The sequence below is a fragment of the Rhinopithecus roxellana genome, chromosome 10, assembly GCF_007565055.1.
Source record: "Rhinopithecus roxellana isolate Shanxi Qingling chromosome 10, ASM756505v1, whole genome shotgun sequence".
Classification (NCBI taxonomy): Eukaryota; Metazoa; Chordata; class Mammalia; order Primates; family Cercopithecidae; genus Rhinopithecus; species Rhinopithecus roxellana.
This window is the reverse complement of record NC_044558.1, coordinates 102,933,825-102,949,636: the sequence shown is the minus strand read 5'-3', so window position 1 is coordinate 102,949,636 and position 15,812 is coordinate 102,933,825. Positions and strand designations below refer to the sequence as shown.

The window sequence follows — 15,812 nt, the reverse complement described above, 5'->3', positions numbered from 1 at the left end:
AATGACAGCAAAGACACAGGCCATTAAAACACAGATACCAGGCCAGGTGCAGTGGCTCAAGACTGTGGCCCCAGCACTTGGGGAGGCTGAGGCAGGAGGATTGCTCGAGGCCAGGAGTTCAAGGCCAGCCTGGGCAACATGGTGAAAACCCATCTCCTCACAAAAAGTAGACACAGTTCACATTTACTAATTCCTGTGTATCAAAAACTCAACACCATAAAATGAAGCCAGACGAACGGGGAAAGCGCTTGGTCATATGCACAGTTCCTGTCCCCAGGTCTAAGGGCTCCTCACGTGAACGAGCACACAAGGGGTGCCGCGAGCAGCAGCTGGCAAAGGAAGGAGGACATGCGGCCGACGATGCACAGAGCACTCAGGCTCGTTAGCCACAGAGGAAACACAGAGAAGCCGCAGAGGCACTTCCTGAGTGCCTGTCGTGATTGCAAAAGTGACAATTATCACACTCAATCGGCTCCTGAGTGCTGCAAAGCCTGGGAGGCCACTTTCTCATGCATGACTGAGGAGGAGATACGAACGCTATGGACGCACCCCCCCACCACACAGCACACAACCCACACCCTACACAACCCGCACCCCCCACACACATACACCCCACACAACCCACACCCCACACATCCCACATACACCCCATACACCCACCCCACTGTATACACCCCACACACTACACACTCTACATATACCCCAAATGCACCCCACACTACACACCCTACATATACCCCATACACACCCCACACACGGTACCTACACAACAGACATATGCCCCATACACACCCCACACCCTTCCCACACCCCACACACATACCCCCGCACATACACACCAATCCACACTCCACTGTATATACACACGCCACACAAACACAACCCGCAACCCACACACGATACATACACACCACACAACCCACACCACACACACTGTACATATATACCCCACACCACACAACCCACACCCCACATGCTGTACATACACAACCCCCCCACACACCACACCCCACACAAAACCCACACCCCACACACTGTACATACACAACACCCACACACACCACACACAACCCACGCCCCCACACACTGTACATACATACCCCCCACACACACCACACAGCCGACATACGCCCCATACGCCCCATATACACACCCCACACACATACAACCCCCACACCCCCCACTGTACATACACACCCCACACATACACCCATACACCCCACATACACAGCCCACACACATGCACCCCATACACACACCCCACACTGTACATACACCCCACACATATGCCCCATACACACCATAAACACACACCACACAACCCACACCCCACACACTGTATATACACACCCCACATACACCCCATGCACCCCCATATACACACCCCACACACTGTACATACACACCCACATACACCCCATACACACCATATACACACTCCACACACATATACACCATACAACCCACAGTCCATACACAGTATATACACACCCCACATACACCCCATGCACCCCCATACGCACCCCACACATATGCCCCATACGCACTCCCCACACTGTACATACACACCCATCCCCCCACATACCCCACACATGCATACACCCCATACACACCCCACAGCTTTTTTGGGGGGAGGAGGGAGGTGAATTTGGCAAATTGTATATAAATCCATGAAAATATGCGTTTCCTGAGTCAGTAATTTCGCTTCTAGAAATTCAGCCTAAGGAAATGGCTAGGGCACGAGGAGAGACTCAGATACAGGAAGAATCGTTTCTGTGCCAGATGGAACAGAGGCACCAAAATGGCCCCCAAGATCGTCAGCAGAACCCCTGGGCACCGGTGTGCAGCTGTGCATGGTGCCGTCCCCGAATGCGTGTGTGGGGAAGTGCACTGCGCAGATAAAGGCCCGCGACCCGCTCCCTGGCCCAACTCCCCAACCCCGCTGGCCACAGCTTCCTCCGAAGCCTGTGCCTGTGAAAGCAACACCACGGGCAGTGTCACACCCGGGCACAATCCTGCACCACAGACAGCGTCCGACAGACGCAGACGGGCTCCAGTGAGTGCACGTCTCAGCACGGACAGAAGCAGAATTGTGGGTGATTTTTATTGTGTTCTAGTTAACTTATATCCAGTGCTTTTCCATCTAAAACAGTTCTTCTAAAGAAAAGAAAAATGGTATTTAAGGAATGTCTGCACGTGATGAAAATTAGCATTTATTGCATGCTTGCTGTATCCCAGTCACTGAGAACCCCACTGCGTTTAATCCTAAAAGAGCCCCAGGGGTGTAGTCTGTAGTTGTATTTTTATCCTTAGTGACAGATGGGGAAACAGAGGCTCGGAGGCTCGGGGCGCAGAGGTGGCCCTGCTGGTTAATGGGCAGAGGCAGGGTCCAAAGGCAATGTGGAGGGGTCTTCTGAAGACCCCTCGTGCTCAGCGGGGCTTCTCCACTGGGAGGTGCAAATGGACAGAGACCTCCCTGTCCCCACGCCTCCTTGCTCCGAGCCTCAGCTTCCCCATCTGTCTCCTCCCTGCAGCCTGGAGGCCTGGTTGACCTGCTGAGGTTGAGCAGGGGCTGTGGGCAGGTGAAGGGCCCGCCTTGTAGCCACAGCCTCCTCCGTGGTCTGCTGGGGAGTGGGGGTGCCGGACTTGGTGAGGATGCCACACGTGGCCCCGGCAGGGGGATGGGAGCGGCCAACCACCTGTGGCTGGAACAAGCCCTTGGAGAAAGCAGCTCTAGAGACAAGAACAGGGCTTCAGTCTCTCTCCAGCCTCTCCCTCTGCCCTCCACTCATGCAGAAAGGAGACACCCCTGGCGTCCCTCTGACCCTGGCACTCCCTTTCCCTGAATGTGGGCAGCGGGGCAGCCCGGCAGCACCTCCTCACTCCCTCCCCAGAGGAAGGGTGACGCCTTTCTGCCTCTGGTGAGACAGGGCTTATTGACAGGATCTTGTGTGAACTCACCCCCTTGGAGAATCGCAAAAGCCACCCCCAGGCCCCAGACGTTCTGATGCTCACACAGCCCCCCAGCGGGGTGAGGTCTCGAGGGTCCAGGGTCCAGGAGGCACCTATCCGTGCGCGAGTGGAGGTTTTCTTGTAACACCCTGAGGAGCAGCAAGTCTGAACGCTTCAAGACAGAGAAGCAAACGATTTCCAATTTCCGCTCTGCAGACGGCTTTCCTGGCCCGACTCTCACACTTGATTTCATCCTGACCTTTATTAAGCCTAATGGATGCGATGGACTCATTTGCCTCTAACTGGCTCTAGCACTTTCCGCATTAGATGAGGAGCAGCTGGCGTTTCTACCGTTGCAGAACGTAAATTAGCCCCAAGACGGGAGAATTCCTCCTCTAATTGCGCTGAATTGATCAGAGAGGCCGCCGGTGTGGATGCGTTAGACTCAGGTGCGCGGGAGCTGGGGCCAGAACACATGGCCACATGGTCCTGGAGCAGACACCTGTGCCAGTGCCTGGGCCGGGACTGCCCTCCCCTGGGCATGTACCAGCCTCAGGGCCACAGAGCTTTGCCCTTGCTGATCCCTCTGCTAGAACACTGTTCCCTGTAGCTGCCTCTGCTTCTCCGTCCTGCTCACAGGTCACCGCTCCGCTCCGCGCACCGTTCCCTGGGCTTCTCCCCGCTTAGGCCTTCCCCCCGCAGGTGGAGCCCACGCCCTGGGTCCTCCCGGGTCACCTCAGGCAAGCCCCACGAGGCGCACGCTTTGTCTGCTTTGCTTTCCTCAGAACCCGAGCCCAGAGCAGCCTCCAGCACCTGAGCTCACTCAGAAGGAATCTGTTCAGCCAATGAATAACTCGCTTCCCCTCGACGCCCCACCCATCCTGCCCTGGCGCGAGCACGAGGGAGAGACTATCCTGATGACTCATCTGTTCATTCACTAACACCCTGACACCGGCCACACCCTGCTGCAGGCCCTGGGGCCACTCTCGCAGGCACAGCACTGCAGCAAGTTCTGCTCTCACGAGCACGCATGTGGGGGACGGGGCTGGGAGAGAGGCTGCCTAGGCCTCAGCCGGGCTGTCCCCACCTTTCTCGGGCCACACGGCTGGCATGGTTGGCAAGTCCTTAGCTGGGAAGCCACCAGCCAGCCTCTCCCCGAGGCCCAGGTGAGACGGAAATCATGGTCACTGGCATCTGTGAAGCCCCAACTCAGTGCCAGGCACGTGGTTCAGGGCACCACAGGTGTTCACTGGTTTAATCCTAATAAAGGAATCCTTTCTCCAACGAGCAAGCCGAGGCTGGGAGAAGCCAGGAGCTTGCCCAAGGTCACTGTCCGTCGGGGGTGGAGTCACAGGCTCTCGGCCCCCATCTCAGCCACCTCCCTCTGCTGAACAAGCAAAGAACTGTGAAATAAACAAAGAATGCACATTCCCAGACCCTCCTGCCAGGCCGACCTGGGTCCCGGCGCCGCCCCCTTGAGCCTGGGTGGGCATGTGGCTGCGTCCATCAACAGTCACCACCGGGTCATCCAAGGCGGGGCATGGAGGGCATCGTAACTCCAGCCTGGGCCACCAAAATTCACGTGCCGCCAGGAAGCCCAGCTGTGGAGAGGCTGCACATAGCCACCTGCCCCAGCTGAACCCTCTGGAGGCCACGCGTCCCCTGCCGCCATGTGTGTGCGTGCATCTTGCTGGACGTCCCGCCGGCGAGCCTTGTGATGGGGCCGCTGCACAGGACAGCAACTGCCCTTCCCGAGTTCCTGACCCCCAAGATTGTGAGCAAAACGAAACGGTCACGTTAAGCCACTAAACTATGGGGTGATCTGCTACAAGGCAAAAGGAGCTGGGATACAAACGACTGCGGGGGGGCAGTGGTGGGTCCATGGGCACCTGGTGTTCGCTGCTGGATCTGCGGGCACAGAAAAGGCCCCATAACCCACGCGGGCTGGGGAGACTTGTTAATCCGTCCACTGCCAAGGCCACGCCTCCTGGCCCTTGTGGCGGGGGAGCCCTGACGGAGTGGATGAGAAGGCTGCCCGGGCAGGACCCCTTCCCCACAGCCCTTAAATCAGAAGGGTGAGGCCCTGTCCTCCTGTAGCTGGGACACGGCATATTTCGGCAGGGAGGGGCTGGCTGATAGCCACACGGGGGGCTGCGGTGTATGATAACGGGTAACAATCCCAGTTAACGGATTGATTGGGGCTGGTGATAGCCACACCGGGGGCTGCGGTGAATGATAATGGGTAACAATCCCGGTTAACGGATTGATTGGGGCTGGTGATAGCCACACCGGGGGCTGCGGTGAATGATAACGGGTAACAATCCCGGTTAACGGATTGATTGGGGCTGGTGATAGCCACACCGGGGGCTGCGGTGTATGATAACGGGTAACAATCCCGGTTAACGGATTGATTGGTTGGTCTTTCAGCCTCCTTTCAGCTCATCACAGGCAGACCACACCACAGGCCACTGCAGGGCTCCCAACCTCCATTCGGGACGTCTTTGTGAGCCTCTGCTGAGCCTCACGCTCTTCCGGGCACTGGGAAAATAGTGACAGAGGCTCACCCTAGTGCCACACACTTGATGGCATGAGAGAGGAGACAGCGTGGAGCCCCTCGTGCCACACACTCGATGGCGTGAGAGGGACAGCATGGAGCTGGCCTGCAAACTCCGAGTGTGTGGGGCAGAGGACAGAGCTGGAGGAGGAGTGAGGAGCTGGGTGTGGGGGGTGCTGTGCACGGTGTGGTCATTGGAGCCAAGACCTGGAGACTGGGAATCAGGCAGTTTCCAAAATGTGCCAAAGAACAAACTGTGTGGGGTAGAGCCAAGATTTGAACCCAGGGTCCTAGAGGAGAGGTGCATAGGAGGAGAGAGCAGAGGGAAGAGTGTTGGGGGTACCAGCTGCGGGAACTGGCGCTCAGAAGAGAAAGAGAAGCTGGGGCACAGCTCAGAGGTGGGGAAAAGTACCCCATCTGTTTCCAAACCCCTCAAAGTGCCCCGCCAGGGTGGTCAGTGTGGAGTCGGGGAAGGGGGAGACCCCACCCTGCCATCCACCCCATGGCAGCCAGAGCCAGTCGCTCAGCCGGGGCCTGTGTCCCCGGCTGCCCCTCAGCCCCCTGTGGCACTGGCGGCCAGCCCCTGGGGACAGGGCGGGAGGGTCCTCTGGGCTGCAGTTCAACCCTCGGGACAGGGTGGGAGGTCCCCTGGGCTGGAATTCAAGGTCAGACGGGCCTTTCAAATACAAGCAAATGCCAGCCTCCCTCCCCTAGGCATTGATCTCGTGAATAAATCAGCAATGACAGTCCCGTAAATCCTCAGCCAGCTGCCTCCAAGCTCCAGCAGGACAGACGGCTGGTGGGGAGCTGGTGGGGGCCATGGCCCTGGGGTGGGAGACGCGGTGGGCCTGGGTCGGGGCCAAGGGAGCCACATCCAGTGTGGGGGCTGCGGGCTCCAGGCCTGATGTCTCCGGAAGGGGCCTCGGAACCAAAGGGGAAGACAGCACAGCCTTTGCAGAGTTCCCCGAGGCCCCGTGGCACCTGTCACCATGGCTGCCAAGGAGTCAGCTCTGCGAAATTATCACAGATGTGGGGGGACAGCATCTCTCCCTCCCCTAGCCCTTTCTCCTCCCTTCCTTCCCACTTTCTTTCCTTTCTTCTATCTTTACTTTCAAGTTCCAAACTTGCACTTTGATTTCCTTCAAAAGAGTTCACCCCTATCTGTACCTGGTTAAAAGAATCAGCGAAAACCAAAGCCATCCTGAAGATCACCCGGCCTCGAAAGGTGCAAGGTTTCAGGGCATCGAGCCTGGCCTCTGCCAGCCACACCTCCTGGGGGTCTCCTGTGTCTGTCTTGCTGTGCCCCCAATTTCAAGTCAGTGGTGATCCCTGTGGTCTATCCTGGGCACACCCATTCACCCAGGGTTGGTTCGGCCACAGGCTTTGTGGCATCGGGACAGGAAAGCCGTGTGGGCACTGGTCGTGTGGCCTCCCACAGCCTGGCTTCCTCCCACAGGCCACATGGCTGTTCTCCTCATCCCATCTGGTAACCCGTGAGTCCTGGATCTCTCAGGGTGCTCCATGGGCCATGGGATTCCACCCAGGTCCTCTTCTCCACTGGATTCTCCTCCATCTCACCAGGAGCCCAGGGCTGCCCTGACCCCAGCGTGGAGCGGCCAGGTCTCTCAGGACTGTGGCTGCTGAGGCTGTGCAGGCAGCGTGGGACCCAGGGCTGGTCGGCTGTGTCCTGACCCAGAGTCTGACTGCCTTCACGTGGAGCTCCTGTATCCCCCGTGTACCCTCGGCTGCCCCAGGCCCCCTGCTCACACCCATCCACACCTGCTCACACCTGTCCACACCAGTTCACAACTGCCCGCACCTGCCTACACCTTCTGACATCTGCTTATAGCTGTTCATAGCTGCTCATACCTGCCCACACCTGTTTTCACCTGCACACAGCTGCCCACACTTGCTGACACCTGCATACAACTGCCTGTACCTACCTATGTTTGCTCACAACTGCATATACCTGCTCACACCACACACCCGCTCACCCCTGCCCACAGCTGCCTCTGCAGGAGATGCCCAGTATGGTGGGTGGTGGGTGGTGGGTGGTGGGTGGTGGGTGGGGTCCCCTCCCCTGTGCTCAGGCAAAGGAAATATCTACTCAGTTCAGGGCCACCTGTGCAGAGTTGGTGGGGCCTGACGCAGCCTCACCACATGGCATGGAAGCAAGCCCCGGACAGCGCTTGACCCGAGCTGGGAGGCCTCTGCCAGGCCTGTAGTGGAGGTTGGGGGGTGGGACTCTACATCCGTGGCAAGTGACCCAAAACCTCTGCACGAGGGACTCCCACGCCAGGCCTGCTCGTGCTGCCCTCCAGCTTCAGGGCCTCCACCTCTCCCCAGCGTGCAGCCCAGACCCACGCCCTCAGGAAACATCCGTGACCCCAGCAGACAGGGAGCCGGGCTTCGATGCTGGAGTGGGTGAGCCAAGGTCAGGTGGAGGTCGTGTGCGTTTCCTGTGGCTGCCATCTGCCACGAATTCCACAACTCGGTGACTTGAAGGACATAGTCATGATCTTACGGAAACGAGCCTGTCCGACACTTCCAAGGCTGACACTTGTTCTCAGTGGAGCATCTGTTGAATATTAAATGGCAATGATTTAAGACCACACATCCTGATGTGCTCCAAAGGGAGAGGTTCTGTAAACTGCCCAAGGACTGTGGGCTCAACGGGAAAGATGTTAATGAAGGGAAGCTTTAGGGATGTGTGATCAGGGTCATGGGGACAGACGGGGGCGGTGCAACCTTAGGGGCGGCAATGGGCAGTTCTCGATACCAGCAGAGTGTGGCCTCGGGGGCCGGCCACTCAGACCATGGTGCAGCTTCCAACAGCCTGTGGTGCCTCCACAGGCCAAGCGCACAAGGTAGGAGCAGGGAAGGAGCTGGGGGACTGGAAAGCAGTGGTCAGCATCTGAGGGCCCGGCAGGGCCGGGGCTGGACAGTGGGGCGTGGTGATGGGGCTGGACGAGGGGAGCGGAGGTGGGGCTGGATGGGGGGCGGGGTGTGTGTGTGTGGTGATGGGGCTGGACAGGGGATGTGGAGATGGGGCTGGAGGGGGGCGTGGTGATGGGGACAGGTGAGTTGCCCGTCCCTCGCAGGGAGAACCGGGTTCTGGTTCTCAGCCTGTCTCCCACTGTAGAGCAACCTCTGACTGCCAGACAGGACACCAAGGTGAAAACTGCCACGCCCCCAGGATGGGGGAGAGGTGGGGGGAGAAGTTGGGGGAGAGGTGGGGGGAGAGGTCAGGGGAGAGGTGGGGGGAGAGGTGGGGGAGAGGTGGGGGAGAGGTCGGGGGAGAGGTGGGGGGAGAGGTCAGGGGAGAGGTGGGGGGAGAGGTGGGGGAGAGGTGGGGGAGAGGTGGGGGGAGAGGTCAGGGGAGAGGTGGGGGGAGAGGTGGGGGAGAGGTGGGGGAGAGGTGGGGGGAGAGGTCAGGGGAGAGGTGGGGGAGAGGTCAGGGGAGAGGTGGGGGGAGAGGTGGGGGAGAGGTGGGGGGAGAGGTCAGGGGAGAGGTGGGGGGAGAGGTGGGGGAGAGGTGGGGGAGAGGTTGGGGAGGTCAGGAGGTCAGCTGGGGGAAGAGCAAACCCCAGGCGTGGTCACAGTTGTGCCTTGTCAGAGGATGAAGGTGGAAAGAACCAGTGGTGACGCAGGCTCCCCCGCCCCTCGGAGGAGTCAGGCTGTCAGAAAGGCCCCTATGCTTGCCGGGCACAATGGCTCACACCTGGAATCCCAGCACTGTGGCAGGCCGAGGCGGGTGGATCACCTGAGCTCAGGAGTTCGAGACCAGCCTGACCGACATGGTGAAACCTCGTGTCTACTAAAAGTACAAAAATTAACCGGGCATGGTGGCACATGCCTGTAGTCCCAGCTATTCGGGAGGCTGAGGCAGGAGAATCACTTGAACTCGGGAGGTGGAGGTTGCAGTGAGCCGAGATCACGCCACTGCACTCCAGTCTGGGCAACAGGGAGAGACTCTGTCTCAAAAAAAAAAAAAAAGAAAGAAAAGCCCCTCTGTCTTGGAGACTGGAGGGAAGCTCTCCAACGGCTGCAGCCGGGGTCCCTGACCCTCGCCCACCACACGGGTTCACTGTCGTACCAGCTTGCTCTGAGCCTGGGATGTGCCCGTGACCCAGCCTTCTGGCCTCTCACTGCAGCTGGGTTTGGCCCACGGAGCCAATTTTGTTTGGAAGGGGAGGTGGGGGCATTTCTCCCCTGGGCCCTTCCTGCATAGGTGAGTTGTCTTCTGCTGACAGTGGCTCTGTCTCCAGGACCACATCTGCTGGGTGCCCTTCACCCCAGGGCTCCTGTCCTCCCTCTCTCTCCAGCTTCTGTGGCGGCTGTGCACTGCCCGTCCCCGGCACCCTCCCCAGGCTGTCCTCCTCAGTCTCTGCAGTGCGTTCTGTCCCTCTGAGGGCTTTCTTAGGCCCCTGACCCGCTGGCTGGTCTCCTGCCCTGCAGGGTGAGCATCAGGGGAGATGGTGAGAGAAGCCGACACCCACGTGGGTGTGTTCAATCCACAGCTGAGGTCTGTGTCTAACAATCACAACAGTTAAGGGAAGTCAGAATATTAAAGAGCCTGCCAGATTAACTTCCAGCTTCCATTTTAAAAATGTGTAATTGAGGATTGATTCTAGCTGTGCAATTTAAAATCAGACAGGATGAGAGGATTAAAGGCACCTACAAACAGTCCTGACATGCTTCACAGAATTCCAGATCTGGTCTCAATTCAATTTACTAAACCGGAATTTTTAAAGCACTTGGTCGGGGGGATTTCTGGTATGAAATCAGGCATTACAAATGATTAAAAGAAAATAAACATGACATTTATGAGTGCCGTTTTTAAAAGGCTCAAGGGACTTTAATTAACTAAGGCACAAAAGCAGTGAATTGCTGTTTCACGGTATTATTATTATTTTTTTTTTTTAATATATTTTTTGAGATGGAGTCTCACTCTGTCACCCAGACTGGAGTGCAGTGGCGCAATCTCAGCTCACTGCAATTTCCACCTCCCGGGTTCAAGCGATTCTCCTGCCTCAGCCTCCTAAGTAGCTGGGATTACAGGCGCCCGCCACCACACCTGGTTAATTTTTGTATTTTTAGAACAGATAGGGTTTTACCATATTGGTCAGGGTGGTCTCGAACTTCTGACCTCGTGATCCGCCTGCCTCGGCCTCCCACAGTGCTGGGATTACAGGCGTGAGCCACGGTGCCCGGCCTCACGATATTATTTAATCTGCCCAACCTGAGTTAAACAATCGTGGCCACGGGGAAGGAGGCCGTTTTATTGATTGAATTTGTTTCCATGACTTTAAGGTGAACTGCAAGCTTACAGCACACAGGTTTTGAAAGGTGCAGCTTAACAAACTATATATAAATTTTTAAAACTAGCCTTAAATCTTTTCTGTGAATAGACGCCCCATGGGCAAAACACAAAGGAAACCAACCGAACCTCCAAAATAAAAATCCCGTAACCTCCAAAATAAAAAACAAAGAAGCAGAAGGCTGGCCGAGCTCAGAGCCTCACATGGACACAGTCCCTGGAGGTGCGGCCTGGCCTGAGGGCCGCTACATCTCTGTACCCTGCAGGAGCCGCCTTTGCCACCGCGGTGCCGAAAGCAGGTGCTGCTCAGGGATTCCTGGGCCAGGAGTCCTGCTCCGGGGACATTCCCAGCTCAGCCTCCTCAGACGCGATTTTCTCTTCTGTGAAGTGGGAACGTGAGTGGGGCCCATCTGCCCAGGGGCGTGGGGAGGATTAGCTGGGGTACGGAAGGAAAGGCACTCGGGTGGGGCCTGGCACATCGTCCACGCCCGCTGTTGGGTGACACGGATGCCGGTCAGTTCACATCGTGGCAGGTGCTGTGGGACCATGGTTTATGGGCCTTGTGACTCTCCTGCCCTCCGTGGGGCAGGCTGCAGCCCCATTTACACCGACGGAAACTGTCTCAGGCAGAGGCAGAGCAGGGGGAGGGCTGTGCACTGTGGGAGGCCCTCTGTTCCCCTGGGCCCCACCCACCCACCCAGGGTAGGAGCTGCTTGCTAAGGGCGGGTCCGAAATGGATGCGTCTGGATGAGCTGCTGCTAACAAGCTATCTGGACCGTGGGGCTGGACGCATCCGCCGCTCCTGTTAGGAGCATGGATTCTGTGGGTCACAGGTTTGGAAAGGCCAGAGCGGGAACGACGTCTTGCCTGTGGCGTCTGCGCTTCTGCTGGGAAGACTTGGAGGCTGGGGCCAGAATCCCCTGGAAGCTCCTTCATGTCCCTCTGGCTGTCGGCTGTGACCTTGGCGAGGGCGGGGCAGAACCCCTGGTCCCATCTCTACCTGGCTGCTGGGCTTCCTCACAGGAGGGCATCCCGGAGGTTCTGGGAGGACGAGGCGGAGGCTGTGTGTGGATTACGGCCCAGCCTCGAGACTCACTCGGCACGGAGCCAGCTGAGCCCTACATTGGACGGTCGCTTGGGCCAGCCCAGACTCACGGCGGAGGGGCCAGGCACTGTCTCTGCAGTCAGGGTGTGTGGAGGAGGAGCGTGTGGGCCATGCAGTAGGGAGAGTTGTGGGTCGGGTGTGTCTGGTGGCCGCCTGGGAAGGCCCCGTCCACACAGTGTGTGCGTGGTGCAGTGACGTGGTCAGACTTGAGGCTGCTGTGTCTCTCCTGGGTCAGGCACCGGATGGACCCAGGCACTGGTTGGTGTTCAGGGACCTGGTGTGAGCTGGGAGTCTCAAACACCAGGTGAAGTGCCTGCACTGAGGGCCGCCCCTGGCGTCTGCAGCAGAGACGGTGCCACCGCCATGTTTCCCTGTGTCTTCTTCCCGCTGTTGGCGTTAGGAACCCCCAAGTGCTTGTGACTGAATGTGCCTGCGTCCACGTTACAGGTCCCTTCTCCGCATCTGAATGTGCCATGTTACAGGTCTCTTGTCCGCATCTGAATGTGCCATGTTACAGGTCCCTTCTCCGCATCTGAATGTGCCATGTTACAGGTCTCTTGTCCGCATCTGAATGTGCCTGTGTCCACATTACAGGTCTCTTCTCCGCATCTGAATGTGCCTGCGTCCATGTTACAGGTCCCTTCTCCACATGTCCCATGTGACCGCACGTTTTCTGGGCTGGACCCACAGGTTAGAGTATTTGGTGACGACCTCCGTGGCCTTCAAGGCCGCTCCTGTGAGCCGTGGTCAGGTGGTCCTATCTGGTTGGTTGCACCACGTCTCACAGGCTTCTGTGTCTCCCAGGACTGGACCCAGCACCCTGGGCCCCAGATCTCCAGCCTGGAGGAACTCGGAGGCTGTCATGGCACCCACTGCCCTCCGGGACTCTCGGGATACCCAGGGGATTAGCAGTGAACAGCCAGAAAAGGCCTCCGTGCTCGGGCATCCCCAGGCATGGGCCTGGGAAACCCGGGTGCACAGGGCAAGTCCTTTGTGCTAGCTCCACTCTCAGGTCCCCAGAGCCATGAGCCAAGCCCCCTGCTTCCCCTGGGCCGGACGCTGCTTCTCTGGGCTTCCCACTTCTTCAGGAAGTTCAGCTTCAGGACTGCAGGGTGGAAACAGAATCGGCTTCTCCTCCTTCATCCCCGGGTCCCTCCGGAGGCTCCAATGCTCCCTACTCAGGTCCTAACTCATCACAACCACACAGCACATCCCTACTAGGGAGAAACTGTGTCCTAAAAAAACATGCTGGAGGCTGAACCCCCAACACTCAGAATATCGTCTTATTTGGAAATAGGGTCTCTGCCATGATAACTAGTTACAATGGGGTTGTCAGGGTGGGCCCTGTCCAGTGTGACTGGTGCACTTATAAAGAGGGGAAGACAAGCCCGGAGGGAAGATGAGGGCGGACACGGGGGGAAGATGGCAGCCGGTGCCTGGTGCAGCGAACCCGGGAACGCTGGGCAGCCCGCGGCACCTGAAGCTGGAAGGGGTAGGATGGATCCTCCCCGGAGCCTCTGACAGCCTGGCCCTGCCCTTGCCTGGATTTCAGCCTTCCAGACTCCAGAGCAGTGAGAGGATGAATTCCTGTGGCTGTAATCCCTGCAGTCTTTGCTATTTTGTTCCTGCCACCCCTGAGACGAACACGCCCAGGATCTGCGAATCCTGCACTGACCTCCAGGGCAGCGCCTCCGTGTCAGAGACAGGGCTGACTAGTGGTGAGAGACCCAGACCAGCTGGGGCTTAGCTCCCGCCTGGGTGCCCTGGCTCAGACACACCCGTTCTGCCTCCGTGGGATCCCTGTGAAGGGGCCTCACTGACCCCGGGCAGGCTCCTGCAGGGCCATGGGGGCGGAGAAACTGCATGGGCAGCACCTGGCACATGGCAGGGGCTTGGCTGCCAGCGAGTCTCACACACCCAGCCTCAAAGGCTTCACAGCAACCCCTGCAGGAAGGGGATTCTCCAAGCGGCATCCTCGGCACCCCACACCACACACAGCCTTTGAAAGCCTCTGCCACCAGGCCTGCACAGCTCTCATCAAGCCTCCTTGAACAGCTCGCCGAGCCCTGCCTGGTGTGACGAAGCCCTCAACGGAGGCGGTAGATTGGGCCGCGCCATCTCTAAGTCCAAACCCAATTTTATTTCTTTTCAGAATAAAATGATGTGTTGAACTTTTCTGCACAAAATACTCAGAAAGCAGATGGGGCAGCAGAGCCACTCTGGTGGAGTGGAGCCTCAGGCCCTCCTCGCGGCCCAGCCTCTCCGGGACAGTGACGGTGCCTGGGGCCTGCTCTCTGTGACCCTGGCCAGCAACAAGCACCCCCTCCGGTGAAGCTGCAGCCTGAGATCCACACTGCCCGGCAGGGGCTCTGGGGGCCGCAGGGTTGGTCCTGTCACAAGTGGGGGATTCCCAGGTCCTCCAGGCTCCTGGCGCCCACGTTTGGAAGCAGTGTCTCCTCACCTCGGTGGGCACAGCTATTTCCCAGCTGCACAGGCCCAACTGCAGGGCCTCCTGTGACCCCTCCACCCCCTCGTTCCACCCACAAACCGCACGGAATTCATCCCTCCTGCCCCCGTCTCCCTCCTCCCTGGCGGCCCGGAGCCCGGGTCTCCTGGCTCTGACTCGGGATAAGGTCTCCAGACGCCCGCGGTCTGTCCTCTGCCACCCCAGGAATCACAGAGGCCACAGGGGTCCCTGGAGGAGGACGCTGGGCCCACTCCAAGCTCCACCTCCCATTCCACCTGGAGCAGGAGTAGGGGGTACTGAGACGGCCCCAGGCCCTGCCTGCCTGCCGCCTCCATTTCTTCCCTGCCCACTGAGGCTGCACCAGCCTCCGGCCTCTGGAGCAGCCGCACCCTGAGCACAGTGCCACGAAGCCCCTGCCCCGCAGGGCGAGGGCCAGTCTGAGCTGAGGGGGTCCAGGAGGAGAACGAGCTTGGCCACTCTGGATTCCCTCATTCGTAACTCAGCTTCTTCCAGAACTATCCATCAGTTCCCTTACCCACCGTGGGAGGTTTGAAATGGGGAAGAGGGTGGGACGGAGGGGCCGAGGCTCATGGTTCTCCCTCTGGGACAGGCCTCACTGGGTGGCCGGGAGGGCAGCCAGGGGGAGCCTGCTGGGCTGGCCTGGGCCTCCTGTGCTCCTGGAAGGCGTGGGGCATGGAGCTGAGACCTGCCCTCCGCAGGCCCCCAGTTCTACGCAGGCCTTTCCAGCTGCACCCCAAGGGCCCCCAGTACTACACAGGCTGCACCCCAGGTCCCTGCCATGGCTCCTCATGGGGACCCCAGGCACCCCCACCTCCCTCTGCACCCTGCTCTCCACACCGAGCCAAGACAGAGGCACAGAGGACGGCTTGGGGTCACCACCCCTGCCCCCGCCCTCTGTGCCGAAAGACCCACTTTTCTAAGGTCCCAAGTCCATTGTCGCCTGAGGCAATTCATGTAACAGCAACACACAGGGCTTGAAAAATAAAGTAGACGTGGGAAATGCCATCTTTTGTGATTCTACAGAATTTCTCAGCGACGTGGACACCAAACTTCTAGCGAGACTCAGGGTAGCCCCTTCTCTCTGTCCCCAACTCCAGCTCAGGGACCGTGGGGGCCTTGGCGGCCCAGCTCGGCTTCCAGCTGCCTCAGCCCAGGCTCTGGAGAGGCCTCAGCGCTCTGAGCAGGAGCCCTGGACCTCACCCCGTCCCTAGACAGTGGCCGCACTCGCCCTCACCCCGTCCCGTCCCTGGATGCTATGGCCTCATTCGCCCTCACCCCATCCCCAGACGCCACGGCCTCACTCACCCTCACCCTGTCCCCAGACACCGCCGCCGCATTCGCCCTCACCCCATCCCCAGACGCCACGGCCTCACTCACCCCCACCCCGTCCCCA

The 15,812-nt window shown here is 58.9% G+C and overlaps 1 protein-coding gene across 1 annotated transcript in view; it reads right to left on the bottom strand.

The window, feature by feature from the left end:
- Positions 1 to 15,812, bottom strand: part of GALNT9 (polypeptide N-acetylgalactosaminyltransferase 9) — a 121,556-nt gene that overhangs the window by 28,845 nt on the left and 76,899 nt on the right. The window lies entirely within an intron of this gene.